This window comes from Ornithorhynchus anatinus, chromosome X5, assembly GCF_004115215.2.
Source record: "Ornithorhynchus anatinus isolate Pmale09 chromosome X5, mOrnAna1.pri.v4, whole genome shotgun sequence".
Classification (NCBI taxonomy): Eukaryota; Metazoa; Chordata; class Mammalia; order Monotremata; family Ornithorhynchidae; genus Ornithorhynchus; species Ornithorhynchus anatinus.
Window position 1 is genome coordinate 6,248,271 of NC_041753.1, and position 19,488 is coordinate 6,267,758.

Below are 19,488 nucleotides of genomic sequence, written 5' to 3' on the forward strand. Positions count from 1 at the left end.
ACTCAAACAGTGGTGCAGCTTTAACTTTCATCTCTCCTGGTTTCCCTTCTTTTCACATCTCCTTCTTCCCCTCTAATTAAGAACTGGAAATCACAATCACAGCTCACTTGGGGCATTAACATTTCATGACCCTTGTTGAAAAGCAGACCTGAGGGTGGATATAAAGGCGATAGGGGGCAGGAAAAAGAAGGGAACTCTGTTTTTTAAAAGAATTTTTAATGTAGCGGTTTAACTATTTTCTATGGGAGATTTTAATAATATTACCAAATCAGTGGTACTAAGTCTGTTGTATAGATTGAGCGCTTACTGTGTGTAGAGCACTGTACTAAATGCCTGGGAGAGTATGATAGAACAGTAGACACATTCCTTGCCCATAAGGGGCTTTTACTGAGTGCTAAGCCTCTACTAAATATCCGGAAGAGGGGTGGTAAACAATAGAGTTGGTAGAAACGTTTCCTTCCCACAGGAGCTTCCAGTCTAGAGGGTAAAGACCGAAGGCCAACAGTAGAGTATAAATTTAGGAAAAGGAAAGAAACGAGATATATCATGTTCGGAGATGGTTGAGATTCTAGTGATTTACAATACCAGGCAAGGAGTTATTTTTGAGATAGTTAAGTAGGTACTGATTGAAGATATGTCCACTGTGGGACCTTGGGGGCAAGTCACATCTTGGTGCCTCGTTTATCTCACCTAAAAATGGAAATTTAGAGTTAGCCCCATGTGAGACATGGACTGTTCCCAACCTGATGAGCTTGCATCTACTCCAGTGTTTAGTAAAGTGCTTGGCACATGGTAAGCGCATAACAAATGATATTAAGAAAAACCAAAAAACGTTTTTACTCGTCCTGAGCACCCACCTGTTCCCAAGTCCCTCCCCTGGGCTCATTGCTGTCTCCCATGGCCGGATGGAACTCCTCTTCTAGGCAGGTATTAGCAGTTTATTCACTTACACCCCCCTCTAATGCAATAATAAATAATAATAAATGGTATCTGCTAAAGGTTTAAGTGCTGGGGTTGACAGGTTAATTAGGCTGTTGGAGGGCCTGACCCACGGGGGTTGGGGGACGTTTACCCCCTAAAGGAGGAGGGAGGATGGGTATGGACTCCCCATTTTACAGATGAGGAAATTGAGGCCCAGGGACGTGAAGTGATATGCCCAAGGTCACAGAGCAGGTAAGTGGTAATAATAATTGTGGTATTTGTGAAGCTCCTACTATATGCCAGGCACTGTGCTAAACGCTGAGGTGGACACAATAGGGTCGGACGCAGTCCCTGCCCCACGAGGGGCTCACGTTGTTCAATCCCCATTTTACAGATGAGGTCACTGAGGCCCAGGGAAGGGAAGTGACTTGCCCAAGGTAGGCCCCAGGTCCTCCCCTTGCTTTTCCCTGTTGCAGGGCTGGGGGCTCCCGGTGAGAAGCAGCGGCGGGGGCCCAACGGGGCCGGGGGCCGGTCCCCACGGCGGAGCCGATGTGTCCCGCCTGCTGATTGGACGAAATCCGGCGGCGGGTTGGAACCAGCCAATCAGAGTTTAGGTCTCATCCTTCCCCATCCGCACTGCCTACTTAGGTCCACGTGGGCCGGGAACTGTGGCAGGCCTGATTAGCTTGAGCGTACCCCGGTGCTTAGCACAGTGCTTGGCACGTGGGAAGCGCTGGACACAGACCATTTAAAGGCAATATCAACAAAAAAACTCCACATTACAATTATATTAGTGTAAATCAAAGACCAAACGCTGGGCGTACCTATAAGAAGGATCCGAAGGGGAGACGTGTGCAACGGGCCGGTTAGCTCAGTTGGTTAGAGCGTGGTGCTAATAACGCCAAGGTCGCGGGTTCGATCCCCGTACGGGCCATGTGTTTTTATTTTTCTAGAAACCTTTTAATTTTGATATTGATCAGAACCTTTCCTGTTGGCCACACTCTCTAGAAATAAACACTCATCTTACTCTTTCATCCCTTAAAGCTCCTACACCTCATCTCTATGTGCTCTGGGAAAAAAAAACTCCCTAATTTTTGAGAGCTTCCTCTGGGCCTGAGGAATAGAAATAATAATAATGGTATTTGTTAAGCACTTGCTACGTGCCAAGCACTGTTCTAAAAGCTGGGGAGATGGAAGGGTCTTTCCTCCCACAGCTCCGAGCGGCCGGGGACCGATCGTATTTACGGAGCTCTCACTGTGTGCAGAGCGTTGACTGCACTGTTTTATTGCTATTGTTCTTGTCTGTCCGTCTCCCCCGATTAGACTGTAAGCCCGTCAAACGGCAGGGACTGTCTCTATCTGTTGCCGACTTGTTCATTCCAAGCGCTTAGTACAATGCTCTGCACATAGTAAGCGCTCAATAAATACTATTGAATGAATGAATGAACTGAGCACTTTGGTAAACGCGTTCCCTGCCCACAACGAGCGGCATTCATTATTTCAGTTCTATTTGTTGAGCGCTTATTGGGTGCAAAAGCACTGACCTAAGCGCTGGGAGAGTGGAAGAGAACAATAAACGTTCTAGAGGGGGAGAGTGTGGACTGAAGACCTTTGTGGGCAGGGATTGTCAGCGTTTAGAACAGTGCTTAGCACCATCATCATTAATATTATTGCTGTATTGTACTTTCCAAACGCTTAGTACAGTCAGTCTTAATACACACAGTCAGCGCTTAATAAATACGACTGAATGAATGGAGAGGACAATAGCACAGCGTCGGTGAACGCCTTCCCTGCCCACAACGAGCTACATTCATTCCTTCAGTCGTGTTTATTGAGCGCTTACTGTGTGCAAAGCACTGTACTAAGCGCGTGGGAGAGTGTGCTAGAACAATAGTCTGGAGTGGGGGAGGATAGAAATAAATAAATGACGGATACTGACATAAGTGCTGAGGGAAAAAGGCATAAAGGGTGCAAATCTAAATTCGAGGTGGGGTCGAGGGGGACGACAATATAACACAATTGGCAGACATGCTCCCTGCACATAACGAATCTAGAGAACGCTGTGCTAAGCGCTCGGGAGAGTCCACTATAACAATATGACAGATGCATTTCTTCGTGGGTTTTCCTCCTGGCTCCGCCACGTGCTGTGTGACCTGGGCCAAATCACTTCACTGCTCTGGGCCTCGGTTCCCTCATCTCTTAAAAGGGGATTCATTCATTAGTCAATGAATCGTATTCATTCATTCATTCATTCATTCAATAGTATTTATTGAGCGCTTACTATGTGCAGAGCACTGTACTAAGCGCTTGGGATGAACAAGTCGGCAACAGATAGAGACAGTCCCTGCCGTTTGACGGGCTTACGGTCTAATCGGGGGAGACGGACAGACGAGAACAATGGCACTAAACAGCGTCGAGGGGAAGAACATCTCATAAAAACCGATGGCAACTAAATAGAATCAAGGCGATGTACAATTCATTAACAAAATAAATAGGGTAACGAAAATATATACAGTTGAGCGGACGGGTACAGTGCTGTGGGGATGGGAAGGGAGAGGTGGAGGAGCAGAGGGAAAAGGGGAAAATGAGGCTTTAGCTGCGGAGAGGTAAAGGGGGGATGGCAGAGGGAGTAGAGGGGGAAGAGGAGCTCAGTCTGGGAAGGCCTCTTGGAGGAGGTGATTTTTAAGTAAGGTTTTGAAGAGGGAAAGAGAATCAGTTTGGCGGAGGTGAGGAGGGAGGGCGTTCCAGGACCGCGGGAGGACGTGACCCAGGGGTCGACGGCGGGATGGGCGAGACCGAGGGACGGCGAGGAGGTGGGCGGCAGAGGAGCGGAGCGTGCGGGGTGGGCGGTAGAAAGAGAGAAGGGAGGAGAGGTAGGAAGGGGCAAGGTGATGGAGAGCCTTGAAGCCTAGAGTGAGGAGTTTTTGTTTGGAGCGGAGGTCGATAGGCAACCACTGGAGTTGCTTAAGAAGGGGAGTGACATGCCCAGATCGTTTCTGCAGGAAAGATCGTTTCTGCAGGAAACGATTTATTGAGCGCTTACTATGTGCACAGCACTGGACTAAGCGCTTGGAATGTCTAATTGGGCAAGAGATAGAGACCATCCCTGCCCAACAACGGGCTCGCAGTCTAAACGGGGGGACGGACAGCAAAACAAAACAAGTAGCCTGGCGTCAATATCATCAAGATAAATAGACTCATAGATAGATACACATCCTTAACAAAATAAATAGAGTAATAAATAATATATACAAATATGCATAACCGCTGTGGGGAGGGGAAGGGGGAAGAACAGAGGGAAAGGGAGAGCTCAGTCTGGGAAGGCCTCCTGGAGAAGGGATTGAGACTGTGAGCCCTATGTGGGGTAGGGACTGCGCCCAACCTGATTTGCTTGTACCTACTCCAGCGCTTAGTGCAGTTCCTGGAACATAGTAAGCGATTAATAAAAACTATTATTATAGGTACTACATAAAAGAAAGAAGACAAGCCTCTCATGCCGCTCATGTCTCAGAGGTGTCATAGGGGAAGATAATTTTATCGATGTAGTCGTGGCCGAGTGGTTAAGGCGATGGACTAGAAATCCATTGGGGTCTCCCCGCGCAGGTTCGAATCCTGCCGACTACGGAGGATTCTTTTAGAATCTTTTACTTTTGAATTACACTTCCTCTTTTTAATTCCGGCTGCCAGGGCATCTCCCATCATACCGAAGACTGAAACAGCCCTAATGAGCTGGGCATGAATTGTAAAGTATTAAAGGACTTCCTCATTCTGGATTAGGGGTGGAAATGTGGTGATTCATTCAGTCGTATTTATTGAGCGCTTAGTGCGTGGAAAGCACTGTACTAAGCGCTTGGGAGAGTAGGGTATAACAGTTGATCAGAATCGCTCTCGAGCTGGCATCGGTTGGCCAATATCAGACAGTCAGTCAATCGTATTTAATGAGCGCTTACTGGGCGCAGAGCACTGCACCGAGCGCTTGGGTGAGGACAATAGGACAATAAACAGATATATTCCCTGCCATCGCTAGACTGCAAACTCTTCGAGGCCAGGGAAAGATTTCCTTTACTTCTACTTTATGTTCCCAAACACTTTGGACAGTATCCTACACACTACTGAGTGACCCTGGTCAAGTGACTTCACTTCTCTGGGCCTCAGTTCCTTCATCTGTAAAATGGGGATTAAGAGTGTGAAGCCCAAGTGGGGCAGGGACTATATCCAGGCTGGTTAACTTGTATCTACCCCAACGTTTAGGATATTGCTTGGCACATAAGAAGCGCTTAACAAGTACCTTTATTATTACCCCTGGGCATTCAATAAATACTGATGAAGGGGAGACATGATTATGATTCGGGGCAGTCACAGAGACGTGGGGACCGGGAATTGGTGCTAAAGGAATTAATTAGAGTGCTAGTGGTTTGCATGGACAGGTTTCTTACACTCTCTCGCCTGTTCCAGATTCGTTCTTGCTGAGGCATGGAGCATGGAGGGGAAGGAGCTGGGTTCAAATTCTGATCCACCACGAGACTGTTGTGTGACCTTGGGTAAGTCACTTCACTTCTCTGGGCCTCAGTTACCTCGTCTGAAAATGGAGTTTTAGTCTGTGAGCCCCATGTGGGACATAGACTGTGTCCAACCTGATTAATTCATTAATCTGTAATTTATTTATTTCTATTAATGTCTGCTTCCCCTCTAGACCATAAGCTTTTTGTGGGTAGGCAACGTGTCTTACTATATTGTTGCACTGTACTCTCCCAAGCTCTTAGCACAGTGCTGCGCACCTCGTAAGTGCTCAGTAAATAAGATCGACTGATTACTTTCTACCTACCCCCAGCGCGTAGAACAGTGCCTGGCACATAGTAAAGGCATAGCAAATAAAAAATCAAAATAGAGAATACAAACTCGTAATAATTTAAAACAGACCGCAATCCCCGCTTCACTGGTTAATCGGTTAGTCAATGGTATTTACTGGGCGCTCACTGTGCACAAAGCACTGTCCTAAGCGCTTGGGAAAGTACACTCCAGTAATAAACAGACACATTCCCTGCCCACAGTGAACTGGGCGATGAGTCTTAAGACACTTTAGTAGAGAAGCAGGGCCCGAGGCCTGGAGTCAGAAGGACCTGGGTTCTAATTCTACCTCCTCCATGTACCTGCCGCGTGACCTTGGGCCCTTCTACAGGCCTCAGCTGCCTCGTCTCTAAAATGGGGATGAAGACTCTGAACCCAGTGGGGGAGCAGGACAGTGTCCAACCTGAGTAACTCCTATCTACCCAGAGTTTAGAACAGTGCTTGGCGCACAGTGAGCGCGTAGCAAGTACCATAATGATTACGGGGGGAAATCCTAGCTACAAAAAAAAGCAACATTCATCATTTGAAGAAGCAAAAGTCAAACATCCTGTTCCTTTGATTTTGTAGTAGAGGCCAGGCGGCGGCAGAGGCAGCAGCGGCGCCGTGGCTTAGTTGGTTAAAGCGCCTGTCTAGTAAACAGGAGATCCTGGGTTCGAATCCCAGCGGTGCCTGCGACCGGGCCCGCTCGGGCGGTCGATTTTTGCCCTTTTCTTTCCCCCTTGATAGGAGATGGGGGGCGTCGGAATGACCCCAAGTCCTAAATCGATTTTTATTTTTAAACTGGGACCTCGTGGAACCTCGCAAATGATTAGGATTAGGACGCGAACCGTCTACACAGCAAGAGTGGGGAATAGAGGAATTTTATTCATTCAGTCATTCAATCGTATTTAATGAGCGTTTACTGTGTGCAGAGCCCTGTACTAAGCGCTTGGAAAATTCTGTACAATCCCTGCCCACAACGGGCTCATAATCTAGAAGTGGAGAAACGCGCATCAAAGCAAGTAAAAAGGCATTAATCGGATCAATATAAATAAATAGAATTAGAGAGACACACACATCATTAATAGAAATAAAGAGAATTATAAATATGTACAAACATACACAAGGGCTGTATTTATTGACCGATTGATTTATTGCTTACTCTGTGCAAGCACTGGAGTAAACGTTTGGAGAGGACAAGAGAAAAATAGACACATTCCCTGCCCACAGAGAGCCCACAGACTAGAGGGGGAGATAGGCCTTAAGAGAAATAAAAATCAAATTACAGATCGGGCCGAGAAGGGAGGGACGAGAGAGTGGAATCCGTAAACATTGAAGCCCGCTTCCCCCGGGGGTCCCCCTTAATTAATTCAATCATTCATTCAATCGAATTTATTGAACGCTTACTGTGTGCAAAGCACTCTAAGTGCTTGGGAGAGTACACTACAATAATAATAATGATGTTAAGGGCTCATTATGTGCCAAGCAGTGTTCTAAGCGCTGTTCAACAATAAACAGACACATTCCCTGCCCACGATGAGCTCGACAGTCTAGAGGGGGAGAAGATAATAATGTACCCAACTAAAATTACAGGTCTATACATATGTGCTGTGGAGATGGGAAGGAGGATGAATGAAGGGAGCAAGCCATCCCTTAATCATGTCTTTCTTTAATCATTCGTTCATTCAATCGTATTTACTGAGCTTTTACTGGGTGCGAAGCACTGTAGTAAGCCACTGGGAGAGTACACTATAACAACAGACACATTTCTGCCCATAATGAGCTTACAGTCTAGAGGGAAAGTCAGACATTAATATAAATAAATAATTAGATAAATAAATTACAGATATAGACAGACATAATTACACATATATATATACGTAATCCTGTGCAGGTAGGCCTCTACAGTGAGCCACTGAGGTTTCCCCATCAATCAGTCAATCGATCGTATTTATTGAGCACCTGCTGTGTGCAGAGAACTGTCCTAAGTGCTTGGGAGAGTATAATATGACAGAGTTGGTAGACAAGTTCCCTGTCCACCACGAGCTAAGAGTCTAGAGGAAGAGACAGACATATAATCCTGTCCTATCTATCTATCTATAAATCTTTGAAAAACCCTCCTTTCATTCAATTGTATTTATTGAGCACTATGTGCAGAGCACTGTACTAAGCGCTTTGTACTAAGTCCTTTGGGCCCTCTATTCCTGCCCCAGGTTACCGCAGGCTTTGAGGCACCAAGCCTTATCTTCTCCTTCTCCTTCTCACCCTTAGGGAGGTGGGAGTGGGGAGATCTCAAGACCCCCTGAGAGCACACCACATGGAGGTCTGTTGTTGTTTTGCTATCTTGTCTCCCCCCGCTAGACTGTAAGCCCTTTGTGGGCAGGGATTGTCTCTCTTTATTGCTGTATTGTACTTTCCAAGCGCTTAGTAAAGTGCTCTGCACACAGTAAGGGCTCAATAAATACAATTGAATGAATGAATGAATGAATGAGTGAATGAATGAATGGGGGGAGAGCATGGGGATTATTCATTCAATAGTATTTATTGAGTGCTTACTATGTGCGGAGCACCGTACTAAGCGCTTGGAATGTACAATTCGGCAACAGATAGAGACCATCCCTGCCCACTGATGGGTTTATAGTCTAATCGGATTACAGGCTGTCTCCCCCCTCTAGACCCTTAGCTGGTGGTGGGCAGGGAATGTGTCTACCAACTCTGTTCTATTATACCCTCCCAAGCACTTAGTACAGTGTTCTGCACACAGTAGGTGCTCAATAAATACGATTGATGACTGATTGATGGGGAAACCTTAGTGGCTCAGTGGAGAAGCCTACCTACACAGGATTAATAGACTTCAAGCATTCTGCCTTCTCTCTGGGGTCTCTGGCTCTCACAGCCCCCTCCCAGGCGGGACCTACTCTCCTAGAAGCAGCATGGCCTAAAAAAGCAGTGCAGCCTAGTGGAAAGTGCAGGGGCCTGGCAGTCAGCAGACATGGGTTCAAATCCAGGCTCTGCCATGTGTCTGCTCTGTGACCTTGGGCAGGTCCCTTCATTTCTCTGTGCCTCAGTTGCCTCCTGGGGATCAAGACTGCGACCCTCACGTGAGACCCGGGACTGTGCCCAACCTAATGATCTTATATCTACCCCAGCGCTTAGAACAGTGCTTGGCACACAGCAAGCACTTAATAAATACTATTATTGTTAGTCTGTAAACTTGTTATGGTCAGGGTACGTCTCTGCTAATTCTGTTGTACTGTACTCTCCCAAGCGCTTAGTACAGTGCTCTGCACACCATAAGCGCTCAGTGGAAAGAGCCCAGGCTTGGGAGTCAGAGGTCATGGGTTCTAATCCCCGCTCTGCCGCTTGTCAGCTGGGTGACTTTGGGCAAGTCACTTCACTTCTCTGTGCCTCAGTGACCCCATCTGCAAAATGGGGACAACCTGATCACCTTGTATCCCCCAGTGCTTAGAACAGTGCTTCACACATAGTAAGCGCTTAACAAATACCATCATCATGATCAATAGTTACCATTAAATACCATTAAATTAATAGTATTTATTGAATGAATGAATGAATGAATGCTCTGCACAGAGTAAGCGCTCAGTAAATACCACTGGCTGCCTGGGCGGTAGAACAGTGTCTGGCACATAGTAAGCGCGTCACAGACACTATAATTATTGTTAATTATTATCGATGAATGGATTTCCCCTGCCTCCTGAGGGACCTGTCCCTTCGAGTGAAGGCACGAGCCGCCTCAGGGTCCCCCTCCCGCGCCACGTGCCTTTCCCCTCGGCCAATCAGAGCTCTCCGAGCCCCGCGGCGCGCGCCCCGAGCCCCTCCCGGATTGGCGGGAGCAAAAAGCCACGGATTCCCTCCGTTCCCCTGGCAACCCCTCAAGCGGATTCGGCCCCGCCCCCTTCCCCCGATCCCATTGGCCGAACGGCGGGAGGGCCCTCCGGATTGGTGGGGGGGAGAGGAGGAGAGCCCGGCCAACTCTCGCGAGATCTACCTCGGGACTTTCCGCCCACCTTCCCGCCGCATTTGCCTTGGCAACCGAAGGCCCTGTCCGTCATAGTTCAGCTTCGTCCAATCAGAGGGGAGGGCGGGTCATGGGGGCCCCATTTTCCAGAAATCTGGCTAAAGGGCAAAAGGTGGGTGTGTTTGGGGGATATTTTTGTACGTTGGGTTTAGGGCTTTTAATTTTTTTAATGGTACTTGTTAAGGACTTACTCTGTGCCAGGCCCTGTACTAAACGCTGGGTGGATACATAATAATGGTGGTATTTGTTGAGCGCTTACTATGTGCAAAACACTGTTCTAACTGCTGGGCGGATACAAGGTACATGATAATCACCAATTTACAAATGAGGTAATTGAGGCACAGTGAAGTTAAGCAAGATGGCTTAGTGGAAGGAGCACGGGCTTGGGAGTCAAAAATCGTGGGTTCTAATCCCGATCCGCCACTTGTCTGCTGTGTGACCTTGGGCAAGTCACTTAATAGTAATAATGTTGGTATTTGTTAAGCGCTTACTATGTGCACAGCACTGTTCTAAGCGCTGGGGTAGATACAGGGTAATGAGGTCCCACGTGAGGCTCACAGTTAATCCCCATTTGACAGATGAGGTAATTGAGGCCCAGAGAAGTTAAGTGACTTGCCCACAGTCACACAGCTGACAGGTGGCAGAGCTGAGCCTCAGTTGCCTCATCTCTGAAAATGGGGATTAAAAAATGGGAGCCTCACGTGGGACAAGCTGATTGACCTGTGTCTACCTCAGCGCTTAGAACAGTGCTCTGCACATAGTAAGCGCTTAACAAATACCATAATTATTAATTATTATTATTAAGCGACCTGTCCAAAGTCACGCAGCAGACATTCATCCATGCGGGCGCATTGATTGAGGGTTTTACTGTGTGCCGAGCACTGCACTAGACGCTTGGGAGAGTATACCACAACAATAAACAGACGCGGTCCCTACTGTGGAAGAAAAGCGAATTTACAGTATAGAGACACGGGGGTAGAGCTGTGTTTAGAAACCATTCATTCATTCAGTGGTATTTATTGAGCGCTTACTGTGTGCGCACTGGACTAAGCGCTTGGAATGGGCAATTCGGCAACAGATAGAGACAATCCCTACCCCACAACGGGCTCCTCTCCAACTTTTTAACACTACAGACCCTGGGAAAATACGGCTTCTTTTTTCCCTCCCGGCCCCCAGCCAGTGCCTCGCCACGGGCCTCCCTGAAGTCTATCACTGCTCCTTCTCACTGCATCTCCGGCCCTTTCTCCCCAGAACACAGCGGGTTCGTTGGGCCCCTCTCTGCAGAGACTCCTTTAGTAATAATAATAATAATGCTGGTATTTGTTAAGCGCTTACTATGTGCAAAGCACTGTTCTGAGCGCTGGGGGAATGCAAGGTGATGAGGATGTCCCACGCGAGGCTACAGTGTCTTGCCCAAAGTCACACAGCTGACAAGGAGCAGATCCGACATTCGAACCCATGACTTCTGACTCCCAAGCCTCAGCTCTACTTCTCTTCCTGTATCTGCTACTCCCAATTTCTCTCCTCCTGTCGCCTTCTCTCCCTCCCCCTCTCATTCCAGGTCCCAAAAAATAAAGGAATTGACACACTTTAACCGCTCAGTATGTACACATAAAATGGGAAATCTGGCTTCGGGGATACTATCAAGGTTCCATGGTGTAATGGTTAGCACTCTGGACTCTGAATCCAGCGATCCGAGTTCAAATCTCGGTGGGACCTCCAGCATTTTTTTAACGCAGAAGGACCCGGGCATCTTTGTTGCTGCGGGAAAATGAGGGAATCTAGGAAAGTCATACGCCTGGCTTTTAGGAAGGAACGCAACGTCTTCTCGCCCCAAGCCGACACCCACTCCTATATTGTGACCCTATCTTTTCTTTCGTCCCCTGTCACAATTGCTTGTTGTCTGCTTAATTGTGATAGTGTACTCTCCCAAGCGTTTAGTTCAGTGCTCTGCACACAATAAGCACTCAGTAAATACGACAGAGTGACTGACTACTCATATTAATGTCCGTCCCCCCTCTAGACGGTAAACTCGTTATGGGAAGAGAATGTGCCTGTTGTATTGCTCTGTTGCACTTTCCCAAGCGCTTAGGACAGTGCTCTGCACACAGTAAGCGCTCAACAAATACTACTGAATGACTGAATGAATGAAAGTGTTGTATCCCGACCGCTGAATTACCCTGCAGTCCCGGGTGCCGGCCTCGAACCCATCACCAGCAAACAGTGCACCACAGTATTTCATGAAAACTCAGAGTCCGGGAGAAACACCTAAAGGAGGAGCATTGTGAGCTCCCTGTGGGGACGGAATCTGGATTATTTTGTACCTTTCGTAGCGTTTAGTGCCGTGCTTGGGACATCGCAGGGACTTAAGACATTTTCTTTTTATTATATATTATTGTATTTATTATTATTATTATTATTGTTGGGGCGGGGGAACTGGAGAATTTAGGAAACGGAATGAAAAAAAGAACCTTTTTAGCAGAGGATGGTTTCGATCCATCGACCTCTGGGTTATGGGCCCAGCACGCTTCCGCTGCGCCACTCTGCTAGATAATTCATTTCTCTGCCCAATCGCTAGAAAACGTTTTCAGAACGGGGCGGGAAAAGAAAGGAGGGAGTGTTCAATAAATAGCATTTATTGTACTCCCCTGTAAACACACTACTGAAATAAGCCCTTGGGACAGGCCGATCTCTGACGCCAAGCGATTTACAATCTAATGGAGGAGTCAGACATCAAAGTACTGTGTATATATCTATAATTCTATTTATCTATTTTGAGGCTATTGTTGCCTATTTGTTTTGTTGTCTATCTCCCCCCTTTTAGACCGTGACCCCGTTGTTGGGTAGGGATTGTCTCTGTTGACCAATTGTACTTTCCAAGCGCTTAGTGCAGTGCTCTGCATACAGTAAGCCCTCAATAAATACGATCGAATGAAAGAACGAAAGCATTTCCCGAGAAGAAGGAGAATGGGAATATATATATGGAAAAAAATGTGTTTAGAGTAGAGGAAGGAAAATCAGAAGGGAAACCGAGAGGATCTCAATCCGATGATCTAAATGATCCTGTGTTTCTCAATGACTGGGTTTTTATTTATGTATTTTAATCCGCCTGAACCTGTATTTTTTGCATTTTCCTGTCCTTTTTTTATCTGATTTTTCTTCTCCCTGCCTTTTTCTCGGTTCCTCTTGTTTCTCCCAGTTTTTCTCTGTCAATCTCCCCCAGTCTCTATGCTCCAAGTCTCTCCCCACTTATCCCAGTATTTCTTAGTCCAGTGTTCTGCACACAGTAAGGGCTTAATAAATACGATTGAAGGACTCTCTCGGACGATTGGAACTCCATGGTCTTAGAACCAGGCAATTTTTTCCCATTATTTATCATAATTAACTCATTCCAAACAGGCTCACCTGATCTCATGGAAGAAATGTTTTCCAGGTGTCAGGATGGCCGAGCGGTCTAAGGCGCTGCGTTCAGGTCGCAGTCTCCCCTGGAGGCGTGGGTTCGAATCCCACTTCTGACAGTCGCTTTTTTGGCCTCCCAACTTTCCGTCCTCACTCTTTCTTGGGTGCCTACGACATAGCCGGTGGTATGCCCATGCGGGAGTTACAATGATATTTAAGAGACACGTTCCTTGCCCTCGATTAAATTTAAAGGAGGTGTGGTGCAATGTCTTACATCATTAGTCACAGAGGGATAGGGGATTACCCAATTCATGCAATCGTATTTATTGAGCGTTTACTGTGTGCAGAGCACTGTACTAAGCGCTTGGGAGAGTACAATCTAACTACATTCATCCATTCATTCACTCAGTTGTATTTATTGAGCATTTACTGTGCTCCCTACATCCCTACAGCCATCCCTACAGCCATCCTCAGCATTTATGTAAGCAATGATTTACAAGTTGCAATTATTTATGCATTTTTTCCAAACTCTTGCGGTTTCCAGTGTCATATAAGCTTTTTCTCCTGCTTTCACTGTAGAAATACGAGGAACACCTTGCTGGTTCCCCCATTAGACTATAGCAGAGCACTGTACTAAGAACTCGGGAAAGGACACTCTAACTGTATTCATTCATTCATTCATTCATTCATGCATTCAAATGCATTTATTGGGCGATTACTATGTGCAGAGCCCTGGATTCAGCGCTTGGGAGAGGACAATACAACAATAAACACTTTCCTTGCCCACAACGAGCTTACAGTATCTACTCTAGTGCTTAGAACAATACTTGGCACATAGTAAGCCCTTAATAATTGTATTTTTTTGTTGTTATTGTTACTAAGAATGTAACAGACACTTCTGACCTTGCCAGGCATCCAGCACACCGCCTCAGCCCCTGGGGACCGCCCGGGACAAGAGGGCCCCAATTTAGAGAAATAATCTCCAAATGAGAAGCAGCAGGCAACAACTGATCATTTTCCCACCCGACAGGCCTGATTGCAGATTCCTGGGGTGCGGCCTTCCTCGGCTTTCCAAAGGTAAATTCTGGATCAATCAATCAATTAGTTGCATGTATTGAGCGTTTATAGAATAAAATAGAATAGAGTTGATGCACACGTTCCCTTGCTCACAACTGCTTATAATCTAGAGCAAGAGAGAGAGGGATCTTTGGGGATAATCTCCGTAAAACCTATTTCCCTCTAGATTTGAAGCTCGTTGTGGTCAGGGAATGTGTCTCGTGCTTAGTACACTGCCTGGAGCATAGAGTTTAACAAAATACCACAATTATGACCACAGTTATTATTACTATTGCCTAACAACTCTGTTGCATTGGAGTTTCCGCAGTGCTTAGTACAGCGCCCTGCACACAGCAAGCGCACAATAAATAGACTGATTGCGTGGCGGGTGTTTAGCTGCTTGGTCATTTACTTTGACAAAATAGGTTCTACCGAGATTTGAACTCGGATCGCTGGATTCAAAGTCCAGAGTGCTAACCATTACACCATAGAACCGATTTCTAAAAAGTGAGGAGTATGTATCATATATAAGTGATGAAGAGCTGACGTTTCAGTGTTTCTAATAATAATAAAAAATAGTTTTTTCAAGTGGTTATTACGTCCCAAGCATCTACTAAGGGCTGGGGCTAGACACAAGCTAATCAGTTGGACAAGCTCATTTCCTCTGGACTGTCAGCTCGCTGTGGGCAGGGAATGTGTTTGCTTATTGTTCTATTGTCTTCTCCCAAGCGCTTAGTGTAGTGCTCTACACGGTAAACGCTCAATAAATACAATTAAATGAATGAATGACTTTCCACTATTCCTGAGCGTGCCATCCTTATAGCCATCCTCAGCATTTATGTAAGCACTGATTTACAAGTTGCAATTATTTATGCATTTTTTCCAAACTCTTGCCGTTTCCAGTGTCATAAGCTTTTTCTCCTGCTTTCACTGTATAAATACAAGGAACACCTTGCTGGTTCCCCCATTAGACTATAACTTTATTGACGGGAGGGATCAAGACTTTGCTTAGGAGTCAGAGGTCATGGGTTCTAATGCCGTCTCCACCACCTGGCAGCTGTGTGACTTTGGGTAAGTCACTTAACTTTTCGGTGCCTCAGTTACCTCATCTGTAAAGTGGGGATTAAGATTGTGGGCCTCACGTGGGACAACCTGGTTACTCTGTATCTACCCCAGAGTATAGTACACCAGAATTAGCAGACGTTAAGCACAGAATTGGCAACAGAACAGATATTATGCATCTTTGATAGTCTCCTCAGCCCCACAACACTTCTGCAAATGTCTGTTTACTCGAATATTTCCCCTATACCTTATGCATTTCAATATCTGTCTCCTATAGATTGTAAACTCCTTGTTACAGGGCAGGCGTCCACCAACTCTGTTCATTCATTCAATCGAAATTCACTCAATCGTATTTACTGAGCGCTTACTGTGTGCAGAGCACTGTACTAAGTGCTTGGAAGAGTAGATAGAACGTTAAAAAGTCACATTCGCTGTCCACAGTGAATTTACAGTCTAGAAGGGGAGACAGACTTGAAATGACAAGAGATGGACCCAAGTGTTGAGGGGGATGAATAAAGGGAGTAAATGAGGGAGATGCAGAAGGGAGTGGGAGGAAAGGCAAGGAGGGCTTATTTATGGTAGAAGGGGAAAGAGGAGGAAAGTGCTGGGGTGCTGCGATCACATAATAATAATTGTGGTATTTGTTAAGCCCTTGCCAAGTATTAAGCACTGTACTAAGCGCTGGGGTAGATGCAAGATCATCAGGTCCCACGTGGGGTTCACAGATGAGAGTTTACTTCCTCCAAGAGGCCTTCCCAGACTGAGCTCCCCTCTTCTCCTTCTGCTCCCCCTTCCCCTCCCCTCAGCACTGTCATCATTTATATATATTATTTATTACCCTATTTATTCTGTTATTAATGAGATGTACATCCCCTTGATTCTATTTATCTTGATGATGTTGCCTTGTTTTTGTTTGGTTCTGTATTGCTTTGCACAGTCTCCCCCGATTAGACTGTGAACCCATCATTGGGCAGGGATTGTCTCTATCTGCTGCCGAATTGTACATTCCAAGCGCTTAGTACAGTGCTCTGCACATAGTAAGCGCTCAATGAATACTATTGAATGAATGAAGTAGCCGGGGGTTGGAGAGAATGGAGAGATGAGAAGGGTCAGATCTGTTAGGAGCACCTTTTTTTTCTTTAATGGTTTTTGTTAAGTGCTTAATGATTACTCCAGTGCTTAGAACAGTGCTTGGCACATAGTAAGCATTTAACAACTGCCAGTACTATTATTATTAATATTATTATGTATCAGGCACTGTACTTACTCAACTGACCCCAACCTCTTTCTCCTGCCCATTTGAGGGGGGCCTAAAGACCCCCATGTAGGCCGGTTAGCTCAGTCGGTTAGAGCGTGGTGCTAATAACGCCAAGGTCGCGGGTTCGATCCCCGTACGGGCCAGCTAGATTTTTAAAAAAATGCATTTTTTAATTGACATTTTCCTTTCCTGCAAAAAGATTTTCAAGGTGGAAAAGGGAGAATGAAGACATGCTAGGGAAACTGGGTTCTTCCTAAAGTTTAGCTTCGAAGTGGAGAGGTTTCGGGGATTCCTGAGTCTAGGGTTACTGGCCCGGGGTGGGGGCGAGTGAAATAGGGAAAGATGAAAAATGAAATGGAGAGGAGCTCACCTGGACGTCAATCATCGCAGTACAAGGAGTTCTTGCAAAAACACCGTATATAGTAGTCGTGGCCGAGTGGTTAAGGCGATGGACTAGAAATCCATTGGGGTCTCCCCGCGCAGGTTCGAATCCTGCCGACTACGAATTCTTTTTGAAGATTCCTTCCCCAACCTGAGACACCCCCCCCGCCCCCCCGGGCACAATAGGGGGCGGGGGAGGTTATAATAATGATGATGAGAGCTTACCTCGTACTAGGCCCGTGGTAGACACAAGCAAATGAAGTTGGACGCAGTCCCTGTCCTGTGTGGGCCTCACTGTCCCGATCCCCTTTTTACAGATGAGGGAACTGAGGCACAGAGAAGCAAAGTGATGTGCCCAGGGTCACACAGCAGACAAGTGGCAGAGTCACTTCCATTTCTGTTGAGCTCCCTAGTTGGGGTGGGGAAGCTCTCTTCTCTGGACTGTAAGTTCTTGCAGTCAATTAATTCAATCGTATTTATCAAGTGCTTACTGTGTGCAGAGCACTGTACAAAGCGCTTGGGAGAGTATTCTATAACAATAAACAGATATATTTCTTGCCTCTCGTGGGCAGGGATCGTGTCTACCAACTCTGTGCTCTCCTGGGGCTCAGTGTGGTGCTTTGCACTCGGTAAACGCTCAAAAAATACCACTGATTCTTAGCAAGACTTTCCCACGCTCCCTTCCCTTTCCTCCAGTTTGCGTAACAATAATAATAATAATAATAATAATAACGGTATTTGTTAAGTGATTGCACTGCACCAGGCACTGTTCTAAGCGCTGGGGTGGATACAAGCAAATTGGGTGGAACACAGTTCCTGTCCCATTTGGGGCTCACAGTCTTAATCCCCATTTTACAAATGAGGTAACTGAGACCCAGAGAAGTGAAGTGACTTGCCCAAGGTCACACAGCAGACAAGTGGCGGAGGAGGAATTAGAACCCATGACCTCCTGACTCCCCTGCCCAGGCTCTATCTACTACACCATGCATACTGGCCCCTGTGACAATTCTAATCCTATGAGAGCCCCAAGACTGATATTGACTCAATCAATCATTGGTATTTATTGAGCGCTTACGTGCAGAGCCCTAAATGCTTGCCAGGAGAGGTGTCAGTTTTTCCTTCTCTTCTCTGCAAGTTGGGACTTTGGGCCCCCCAACTCCCAACTGCAGGCCACCTCAGTCTCCTTGCTGGTTCCCCCCCTAGACGCTAAGCTCCTTGAGGGTATGGATCAAGTCTACCAACTGTATTTTATTGAGGGTAAGGTAGCAATGTGGCCCAGTGGAGAGAGTCTGGGCTTGGGAATCAGGACCTGGGTTCTTTCTGGCTTTACCTCTTGTCTGCTGGGTGACCTTGGGCAAGTCATTGTTCTATTGTACTCTCCCAAGTGCTTAGTACTGTGCTCTGAGCACAGTATTCACTCAATAAATTCGACTGATTGATGGATTAATAGATTGAGGGGGAAAATGGAATAGGTCCTCTCCACAGCAGGAGCCAAGAGGGGATTTGAGGAGAGGCTAGACCTGCTGGTCTTCCATCCAAGTCGCTACCATGTTAATCCAAGCACTTCTCCTCTCCTGCCTGGACTACTGGATCAGCTTTCTTGCTGGCCTCCCAGCCTCCTGTCTCTCCCCACTCCAGGCCATATTCCACTCTGCTGCCTGGATCATTTTTCTACAGAAACGTTCAGACCACATTTCCCCACTTCACAAGAACCCCAGGGCTTGCCCATCCACCTTCGCATCAAACAGAAACCCCTCACAGTTGGCTTTAAAGTCCTCAATCGCCTTGCCCCCTCCTAATAATAATTTAATAATTTTACTTGTTAAGTGCTTACTATGTGCCAAGCACTGTTCGAAGCGCTGGGTAGATACAAAGTAATTGGGTTGTCCCACCTCATCTGAGTACTTTCTGACACCAACTCAGCCCATACACTCCTCTCTTTTAATGCCAATCTTCTCACTGTACCTTGATCTCGTTTATCTTAACGCCGACCTCTCACCCGGATCCTGCTTCTCATCTGAAACATCTTCCCTCCTCCTATCTGACAATGAATCTTTCCTCATTGAAAACCTTATTGAAAGCCCATCTCCTCCAAGAGGACTTCCCTGATTAAGCCCTCTTTTCCTCTTGTCCCTCTCCTTTCTGCGTCGCCCTGACTTGCTCCCTTTATTCATCCTTCTTCCCAGCCCCACAGCACTTATGCCAATATCTGTCATTTATTTATTTGTATTAATGTCTGTCTCCCCCTCTAAACTCACTGTAGGTAGAGAATGTGACTTTATTCTGTTTTACTCTCCCAAGCGCTTGGAACAATGTTCTGGGCACAGTAAGAGCTCAATAAATAAGACTGACTGACAAGAAGGGAGAGGGAGGGAAAGCCCGCTGGGAGGTCTCCAGGAGAAAGAGCAGCCTCCACATCTCCCTGGAGATCTCTTGGCACCGAGAAGCAGTGTGGCCTAGTGGAAAGAGCCCAGGCCCGGGCATCAGAGCACCTGGATTCCAAACCAGGTTTCGCCACCTGCCTGCTGTGTGACCTCAGGCAAGT

The 19,488-nt window shown here is 46.6% G+C and overlaps 9 non-coding genes across 9 annotated transcripts; 7 read left to right on the plus strand and 2 right to left on the minus strand.

The window, feature by feature from the left end:
* Positions 1-1,781: 1,781 nt before the first annotated feature.
* Positions 1,782-1,855, plus strand: TRNAI-AAU. The gene has a single exon. It is a non-coding gene; the product is annotated as a tRNA-Ile (tRNA).
* Positions 1,856-4,463: 2,608 nt separating this feature from the next.
* TRNAS-AGA lies at positions 4,464-4,545 on the plus strand. The gene has a single exon. It is a non-coding gene; the product is annotated as a tRNA-Ser (tRNA).
* Positions 4,546-6,366: 1,821 nt separating this feature from the next.
* Positions 6,367-6,440, plus strand: TRNAT-AGU. The gene has a single exon. It is a non-coding gene; the product is annotated as a tRNA-Thr (tRNA).
* Positions 6,441-11,434: 4,994 nt separating this feature from the next.
* Positions 11,435-11,506, plus strand: TRNAQ-CUG. Its single transcript has one exon. It is a non-coding gene; the product is annotated as a tRNA-Gln (tRNA).
* Positions 11,507-12,263: 757 nt separating this feature from the next.
* On the minus strand, positions 12,264-12,335 carry TRNAM-CAU. Its single transcript has one exon. It is a non-coding gene; the product is annotated as a tRNA-Met (tRNA).
* An 887-nt stretch (positions 12,336-13,222) lies between these two features.
* Positions 13,223-13,305, plus strand: TRNAL-CAG. The gene has a single exon. It is a non-coding gene; the product is annotated as a tRNA-Leu (tRNA).
* Positions 13,306-14,665: 1,360 nt separating this feature from the next.
* TRNAQ-UUG lies at positions 14,666-14,737 on the minus strand. The gene has a single exon. It is a non-coding gene; the product is annotated as a tRNA-Gln (tRNA).
* A 1,894-nt stretch (positions 14,738-16,631) lies between these two features.
* TRNAI-AAU lies at positions 16,632-16,705 on the plus strand. The gene has a single exon. It is a non-coding gene; the product is annotated as a tRNA-Ile (tRNA).
* Positions 16,706-16,984: 279 nt separating this feature from the next.
* Positions 16,985-17,066, plus strand: TRNAS-AGA. The gene has a single exon. It is a non-coding gene; the product is annotated as a tRNA-Ser (tRNA).
* The last annotated feature ends 2,422 nt before the right edge of the window (positions 17,067-19,488 follow it).